At 57.1% G+C, this 7,767-nt stretch overlaps 1 long non-coding RNA gene across 1 annotated transcript; it reads right to left on the bottom strand.

The window, feature by feature from the left end:
* Nucleotides 1–552: 552 nt before the first annotated feature.
* Nucleotides 553–6,528, bottom strand: LOC128852241 (uncharacterized). The gene is made up of 3 exons (XR_008449962.1): nt 6,393–6,528; nt 5,895–6,256; nt 553–2,654 (listed from the first exon to the last, which is right to left on the bottom strand). It is a non-coding gene; the product is annotated as an uncharacterized LOC128852241 (long non-coding RNA).
* Between the last annotated feature and the right edge of the window lie 1,239 nt (nt 6,529–7,767).

The following is a 7,767-nucleotide window of genomic DNA, read 5'->3' as shown; positions in this document are numbered from 1 at the left end:
GTGCCGGAGGCACGGGGACATGGATTCTGAATTGTAAATTAAGACCCAGGCGGGCCTGGAGGTATCGGAAGGTGCTGAGATTTCATGGGATGGTTTGTGTTGGAAGGGACCTCCAAGCCCATCCAGTCCCACCGTCTGCCATGGGCAGGGACACCTCCCACTGGATCAGGGGCTCCAAGCCCCATCCAACCTGGCCTGGAACCCCTCCAGGGATGGGGCAGCCACCACTGCTCTGGGCACCCTGGGCCAGGGCCTCCCCACCTGAACAGCAAAACAGTTCTCCCCAAGACCTCATTTCCTTCTCCCCTCTTTCAGCTCCAAACCATTCCCCTTGTCCTGTCCCTGCACTCGCTGATCCAGAGCCCCCTCCATTGCTTTCCTGGCACCCGTTTCAGCCCTGGAAGCTGTTCTAAGTTCTCCTCGGAGCCTTCTCTTCTCCAGGATGAACAACCCCAGCTCCCAGCCTGGCCTCGGACAGGAGCTGCTCAGCCCTCGGATCACCTTCACGCTCACCTCACTTCTTTAAGCATCGACCCGAGCACAGTGAGGATGTAAAGATCCCTCCAATCTGTCATTCAGAAATGGGAAATTGGGGAAAAATAGATGATTTGCATGCCTGACGGGCATGAAATCCCCCCCAAGCTTTCCTGAGCCGAGGGGAGCGCGGTCAGGTCCCGCTCACAGCCCTGCTTTGCCGTTGCTCTAATCCTTAATTCCTGATTTTGCCACCTGCACTGTGTTTCATCAAATTTTAAAGCTAATGGCTTTGCCAAACTCACATGGCACCGGAGCAGATGTTTAAGTGCAGCGCAGGATGAATAAATTATGGGTCTCGTGGATGTACAGTGAATGAAGGAGAGGCTGGATGGCTCTGAATGGAGAGATAATTGATTTAAATGACATTGTCCATTGTAATCACCTGGGATTAGCTCTTTGGGCACAGGCAAAATAAGAGACCCGGCAATTAAAGATACTGGTCTAATGACCCGCCTGCACGCGATCCCTGCTCAGCCTTGGTTTTGGCAGCTCGGAGGGTTTTCTGCCTCTTTGTCCCACCTCGATTGTCGGGTGGGGAGAAGAAAACAAGGGTGATTTTGGTGTCGCTGCACCTGTAGTGGTCCAGGGCTGAGCTTGCAGAGTGTGCTTTGGGAATCTGGGGCTCCAGGAGGGTGGAAGGGAAGGGGGAGCAGCAGGGGGAGAGCACCCGAATGATTTGATGTTGGAGAAGGAGCTTTGCCGTGAGACATGTACGGAGATCAACCTGTCTGAGCCTGGAAGGGGACCTGATTGCAATGCAGAAGGACCCAGAGAGGAGAATATAGTAAGCATTAACGAGCTTTTTAATTACACAGAGAACAAAGAGTGGGTGCTAGGCCACCAGCTCCAGCTCCAGCAGCACCAGGCTGCCTGTTTTAACCTGAAGGATGGGTTAAAAGCGGCTGTGACTCGCGAGCCCCCGGGTTCCACTGCTCTGCTGGGCTACAGCCGAGTGTGACGACCCTGGGTAAGTCCCTTAACCTTTCTGCTCGGTTCCTTCCGATGGGTGAGGTGTTTGCCTGGCAGGGTTAAATAAATCAGCTGAGCGAACCCATCGCTGCCATGGAATTAACAATTCCCTTGGATTCCAAGAGATCACCTCGCTCTCTGATGGATGCTGCTGTGCCAGGATTACCCTGTGCCTCCAAGCAGCTGCGTTTTGGGGGCTCGGTGCCACTCCTGGCCTTGCAAATAACAGCCTGGAGGTGGGATTGGGCTGAACTCAGGGCAGTTCTGCACGGAAAACACCTTTTTGGGTTTTTTTTTGCAGCTCTGGCACAAGTTCTGCTGTAGCACATCGGCTTTTTAATCATCATCTGGTCTCTGCCTGGCAAGGAGAGCTGCAGCCAAGCAAAGCCTCCTCCACTGCGCCCCTGTCTCGGGGAGCAAAGACAGCAAAGAGCAGGAGACGAAGGATTCCTGCTCTGGGAATAGCTCGGTCACCTCCGAAGATGGTCACCTCCAGCAGGGGAGAGGGAGGAGGGACCCGATGCGCTGCCAGCAGCAGCTCCAGCGTGGGCACGGCTGCTGGTGTTCTAGAGCCACAGAATCATTAAGATTGGAAAAGCCCTCTGAGCTCATCCAGTCCATCCATCAGCCCAACCCCACCGTGGCGACCAAACCCTGTCCCCAAGCGCCACAGCCACACGTTGTTTGACCCACTCCAGGGATGGAGACTCCACCACCACCCTGGGCAGCCTCCGCCAGGGCTTCGCTGCTCTTTTGGTAAAGAATTTTTCCCTCCTTTCCAATTTAAACCTCCCCTGGTGCAACTTGAGGCCGTTTCCTCTCGTCCCATCACTCGTTACTCCGGATGTCTGTGCAAAGGATGCTGGGCAAAAAGAGCTTGATCCTGCCCGTGGCTCCTGGGCAATGCTGCAAGGAAGAAAACAGGCACACAGAGATGAAAAAGGCTTTCTAATAACAAAAGCGGGCAGGTGGAAAGCTGCAGGGAGACGTCTCCGCGCCGGTGACAGCCGGTTTTGCAAATGTTGCTGAGTCAGCATACAGGAGGGTGGGTGCCTCTGCGGGCTGCGATGGCTCCTCCGGGAGAAAATGGTCCCGGGTGGATCTCAGCTGCTTCCACGGGCACGGGAATCCCTGGAGAGGGATCGGCACTGCCAGGACAGGAGATGGGAGAGAAAGTGCTGTTAACAGTGTTTTATCTCGAGGAACAGACGCCGGATTCGCGTCCTGGTCAGGGTTTGCCTCCCAAACCTCTCCCCTTTATAAGAGTTTAAACCCAAACCTCCTGGTGTGGGGGAGGCTGAGGGGACAGGAGGGGCTGCACAAGGGCAGCGTAAATGTCCCTCCATCCCAGCATCCTGTTCCAGCGTGGATTTGTGTGGGAACAGGGATTTTGGACACTTCCCGGCATGATGCTTTGCGAAATCCTGCTATTAATGGGCTCTGGGACTCCTCAAGAAGCAGGTGATGTCTCGGTGGTCCGGCAGTGGGATTTCCCCGCGCACGGGCTGGGGAAGCAGCTGGAGGAGCTCAGCCTCTGCTCAGCATCGGTCAAGAACGGAATGTAGTGGATGCCCATGTGTTTTACAGCCCGCGCTGTCAGCTCTGGGCTGAGCTCAGCCTCGCTCTGCGCACAGCCCTGCTTGGATCCGGTAATTCACTTTGAATTTATCATGGAATGGTTTGGGTTGGAAGGGACCTCCAAGCCCATCCAGTCCCACTCCCTGCCATGGGCAGGGACACCTCCCACTGGATCAGGGGCTCCGAGCACCTCCAGGTGCTTTCCTGGAGCCCCTTTCAGCCCTGGAAGCTGTTATAAGGTCTCCCCACAGCCTTCCCTTCTCCAGGATGAACTCTCCCAGCCTGGCCTCGGACAGGAGCTGCTCAGCCCTCGGATCATCTCCGTGGCCTCCTCTGCCCTCGCTCCAACATCTCCGCGTCCTCCCTGTGCTGAGGACTCCAGAGCTGGACACAGGCTCCAGGTGGGATCCCCTTTGCTCGGAGACACCTGCGACACGCGAGATATTACAGGAAAGCTGAGGAGGGACTGTTCATAAAGGCCTGTGGTGACAGGACAAAGGGGAATGAGTATCAACTGGGGAGAGGCAGATTTAGACTGGACATTAGGAAGAATTTCTTCACCATGAGAGTGAGGAGACACTGGAACAAGCTGCTAAGGGAGGTGGTGGCTGCCCCATCCCTGGAGGGGTTCCAGGCCAGGTTGGATGGGTTTGGAGCCCCTGATCCAGTGGGAGGTGTCCCTGCCCATGGCAGGGGGTGGGACTGGGTGGGCTTGGAGGTCCCTTCCGACCCAAACCATTCCATGATTCTATGATTCCACGTTTCCTGCACCTCCAGGGCTGCCCAGACCTTCCCGTGCCGAAGGGGAGCCGTGTCCTCTCCCCCCGCAGCGGACGCTCCCCCTCCAGCCTGCCGGATGGGACGCCTGCCATTTCCTTTGGCGAGAGCCCCGCTCGGAGCCTTTTTTTCCCCTTCATTCAGGCTGACAACTGGGCCTCAGCATCAGCTGCTGGTTGCTCAGCATCAGCCTTTCAGCAAACAGCAGGTGCAAGCGGGGCGACCCCGGGCTCCGCTGCAGTAATCCCGCTCCCCCCTCACTCAATATTGTCCCCTCGGCTCAAGAATGTTTTTGTCTGCCCTTCACAGTTGTGAATTCTCTTATAGATTGTAAAGAAATCTCTTTCTAATGGTCCTGCGGGGCCGCGGCCCGGGCTGCGTCGCTGCACGGGGGAGCGTGGCTGACACAGCTGTGCGGCAGGAGATGCTCCAGCTCGGCAGCTGCCGGCGACGGCTCCGGCACAGGGAGGATGCCCAGGGATCGTCTCCTCTCCGCATGCATCGTGGCGGCGAGAGCGTGTGGCTGCACGGGCCCTCGCCCCCGCCCGGGAGAAGAAACCGGCTCACCCACACGTGGGAAACACGGAGGTGACGCGGCCGCGGTTTCTGCTCCATCAATGATGGTTTTGGGTGAGGTTCAACAGGGCCGAGCACCAGGTTCTGCACTTGGGACACAACCACCCCGTGCGGCTCCAGGCCTGGGGAAGAGCTGCTGGAAAGCTGCTGGCAGAGAAGGTCACCAGCATCCTGGCTTGGATCTGCCACGGTGAGCCCAGCGGGAGCAGGGAAGGGACTGCACTCCTGTGCTGGTGAGGCCACACCTCGAATCCTGGGTTCAGCTTTGGGCCCTTCACTCCAAGAAGGACATTGAGGCGCTGGAGCGTGTCTGGAGAAGGGAACAGAGCTGGAGAAGGGGCTGGAGAACAGGGGTTGTGAGGAGCGGCTGAGGGCCCTGGGGCTGTTCAGCCTGGAGAAGAGAAGGCTGAGAGGAGACCTCATCGCTGTCTATAACCGCTGGAAAGGAGGTTGTGGTGAGGTGGGTGCTGGGCTCTTCTCCCAAGAAACAAGTGAGAGGATGTGAGGAAATGGCCTCGAGCTGCACCAGGGGAGGATCAGATTGGATATTGAGGAAAATCTCTTTACTGACAGAGTGGTGAAGCCCTGGCAGAGGCTGCCCAGGGCAGCGGGGGAGTCACCACCCCTGGAGGGGTTCCAAACCCATGTAGGTGTGGCTGTGGGGGACCTGCTTTGGTTGGCACGGTGGGGTTGGGCTGACGGTTGGACTGGATGAGCTGAGGGGGCTTTTCCAACCTTAATGATTCTCTGACTCTCTGACTTTCACCACAGCGAGCTCTGCCAGGAGCCCCGGGGAAAGCCACAAGGCACGCGAGAGCCCCAGTGAGCAGAGCTGGTGAGCATCGCAGCGCGAGGAGCCAGGAGCAGGAGAGATGCTGCACGATGCTCGGGCATCGCGGCAGGGCTTGGCCTCAGCTCATCACCTCCGTACAGTGAAAACGAGACTCAATGACACTTTCGTTATGTGTCACCCTGTACCAAAACTGCACAGCAAAGCCCGGTGCAGGAGAGAAACATCATCCTTCCGCAGGTTACCGAAGCCTCCCTTCCTCTCGTGGACCTCTCAAAGCAAGAAACCGCATCCTCTGCCGCACACACGCTCCATCTCCTGGGGCAGGAGGTGGGGATGGAGGGGTCGCGGGGGCTCTCTGGGGATCTGGGCTCTGCAGGGAGCTGCCGAGAGCGAGCAGGTGGTCCCACGGCACCGCAGCCGCCTGGAAACCCCATCTGGCAGCGCCCACGGGATGCAGGAGGTGGTTTGGGGGGTGGGAACCAACCCAGACAAGTCACTGCTGAGAGATGGGGACGATCGCTGTCCCCCTGCTTGGGACGCTGCTCAAACACAGCCCCCTCTCCCCCACCCTGGATGGTTTGGCACAGTCTGACTTTGCCAGACTGAATGAGTTACCAAAGCAGAGCGGCTCTCTCTGCGCCAGCCCCTCTGCAGCAGTTCTTACCTTGCAGTCACGTATCCAAACAAATGTCCCCGGCGCGTTTATAAACACCGTGGGCATTCCCACGAACACGGGCCTCTGTTTAAACGCATTCCGGACACACCTTGGAGAAGCCACGGTCCCACAGCCCCGGGAAGGATGAGGCAGAACAACCAGAGGTGTTACAGCCTCTCTTCACCGCAACATCTTCCACTTGAGTTTCTGCATCCAATTCTGTCCCGTCGCAGCTCAGCACAACCCTGGCTTTTCCATAATAAGCTGACTCGCAGCTCCCGAGTGGACTCACGGAGCAAAGGGGCATCGATTAAGACGCAGAACAAGTTTTCTTGTGCAAGTGCCGGCAGCGTGCATCGCAGCGGAGGAGCCTGGAGAGAGCAGGACTGCAGCATCCACGGCAGGAACACCGGGCAAGAGGACACAACCCAACCTTCCTGCCCTTCCACTGCTCGGAACAGTTCAAGAACCTGCTCTGCTGGGAAAGCCTTGGCCTCACACGCTTACCCGGCTGCAGCAGATGGAGATCAGCACATCCTCAGGTGTAGCTGCTTCGTGGCAGAATGCCTTCAGCTGCAAAATTCACCTGGAAGAGATCAAACTGAGCCAGGGGTTTGCTCCCTTTGGGACATTCTGCTCCAACCGTTCCTCCACGTGAGGTTCACCCCTGGGGAAGGAGCTGCAGAACCGCTCTGGGCACACAGTGAGAAAGGCAGCACCGGAGCTGGACGCCCCGGGAGCCCGCGGGGCAACCTGCTGCGCTTTCCCTCCCTTCGAGCACTCAATAAACCGTTAACCAGCAGCTCCCCCCCAGCTTCTGCTTTACATTTGGATCCAGCCGTGGGCTCACCGCTGAACCCACCCACCTGCGGGAACCATGGGGTGCAGGACCTGTCCCGCCTTTCCCAGGGTTGTGGATTCCCAATAAGCCACAAGACGCTTCCTTACAAACCCGCCTCATTCAGAATCCCCACCTTTTATCCACGCAGTGAGAATAAACTCTGTATTTACCTTCACGAACAATTCCCTCTGCTCTCCATGCTTTCTCTGCTCAGTTGCCACGGGGCGAGCGACTTGGAAACCAGGGAAGAAGCTGCACATCCAGCCTTCCCCCACCACCAGCCAGAGGCTTAGCACATCCAACGCTGCCAAATCCTTACCAGCCCAGGACAATTCCCACTGCAAGCACAGAGCAGGTGCTCTTCCCATCAGATCCAGGGGCACAGCACCCTGGCACGCTGTCCCCGTTGGCTCCGCTGCTCTCCGGAGGAAGCCTGAGGCACAGCCCAGATGTACTGCTATAAATACACGTGTATCTTTAAAATGAGCATTGGTACTGCTATAAATACATTTATATATATTTAAAATGTGTGTTAGGGGGGAATCTGTGGTTGGTCGGAGGGAGGGACAACAGGGAAAGCAAGGCTGCGCCCAGTGCTGCTCCCTGCCCTGCGCTGGGAACCCCCCGGGGAGCTCCGGCCACGCAGGAAAAACCTGGCTCATCAGTGAAGATTAACATTCTTCTCCCCTGAGACATAGAATCCCTAGGTTGGAAAAGACCCTTCGGATCAAGCCCAACCATACCTGCCTGCTACTAAATCGTATCCCTGAGCAAAGAGCCCTCCCAGCCGCTCTTTCGCCCAGTGCAAAGCAAACCCTCGCCGGGCGAGTGGGATCTGACTGACACAACTGCTCAAGATTCATGAATGCCTCCCTCCGCCCTGTCCCGTGATCCGTTTGACGTTGATTCATTCGACCCTTCACTCCGAGGTGCTGAGCAGCCCAGAAAGTGACGGCTTTATTTATTACCTGTATTAAAAATTGGATGTCTCTGGTGTTAAAAGACAGGTTTAAAAATCTGCAGGTCCCTTCCACCCCAGAA

The sequence above is a fragment of the Cuculus canorus genome, chromosome 5 (assembly GCF_017976375.1).
Source record: "Cuculus canorus isolate bCucCan1 chromosome 5, bCucCan1.pri, whole genome shotgun sequence".
NCBI classification, from domain to species: Eukaryota; Metazoa; Chordata; class Aves; order Cuculiformes; family Cuculidae; genus Cuculus; species Cuculus canorus.
The sequence above is the reverse complement of the archived record's forward strand: the minus strand, read 5'-3'. Positions and strand labels throughout refer to the sequence as shown.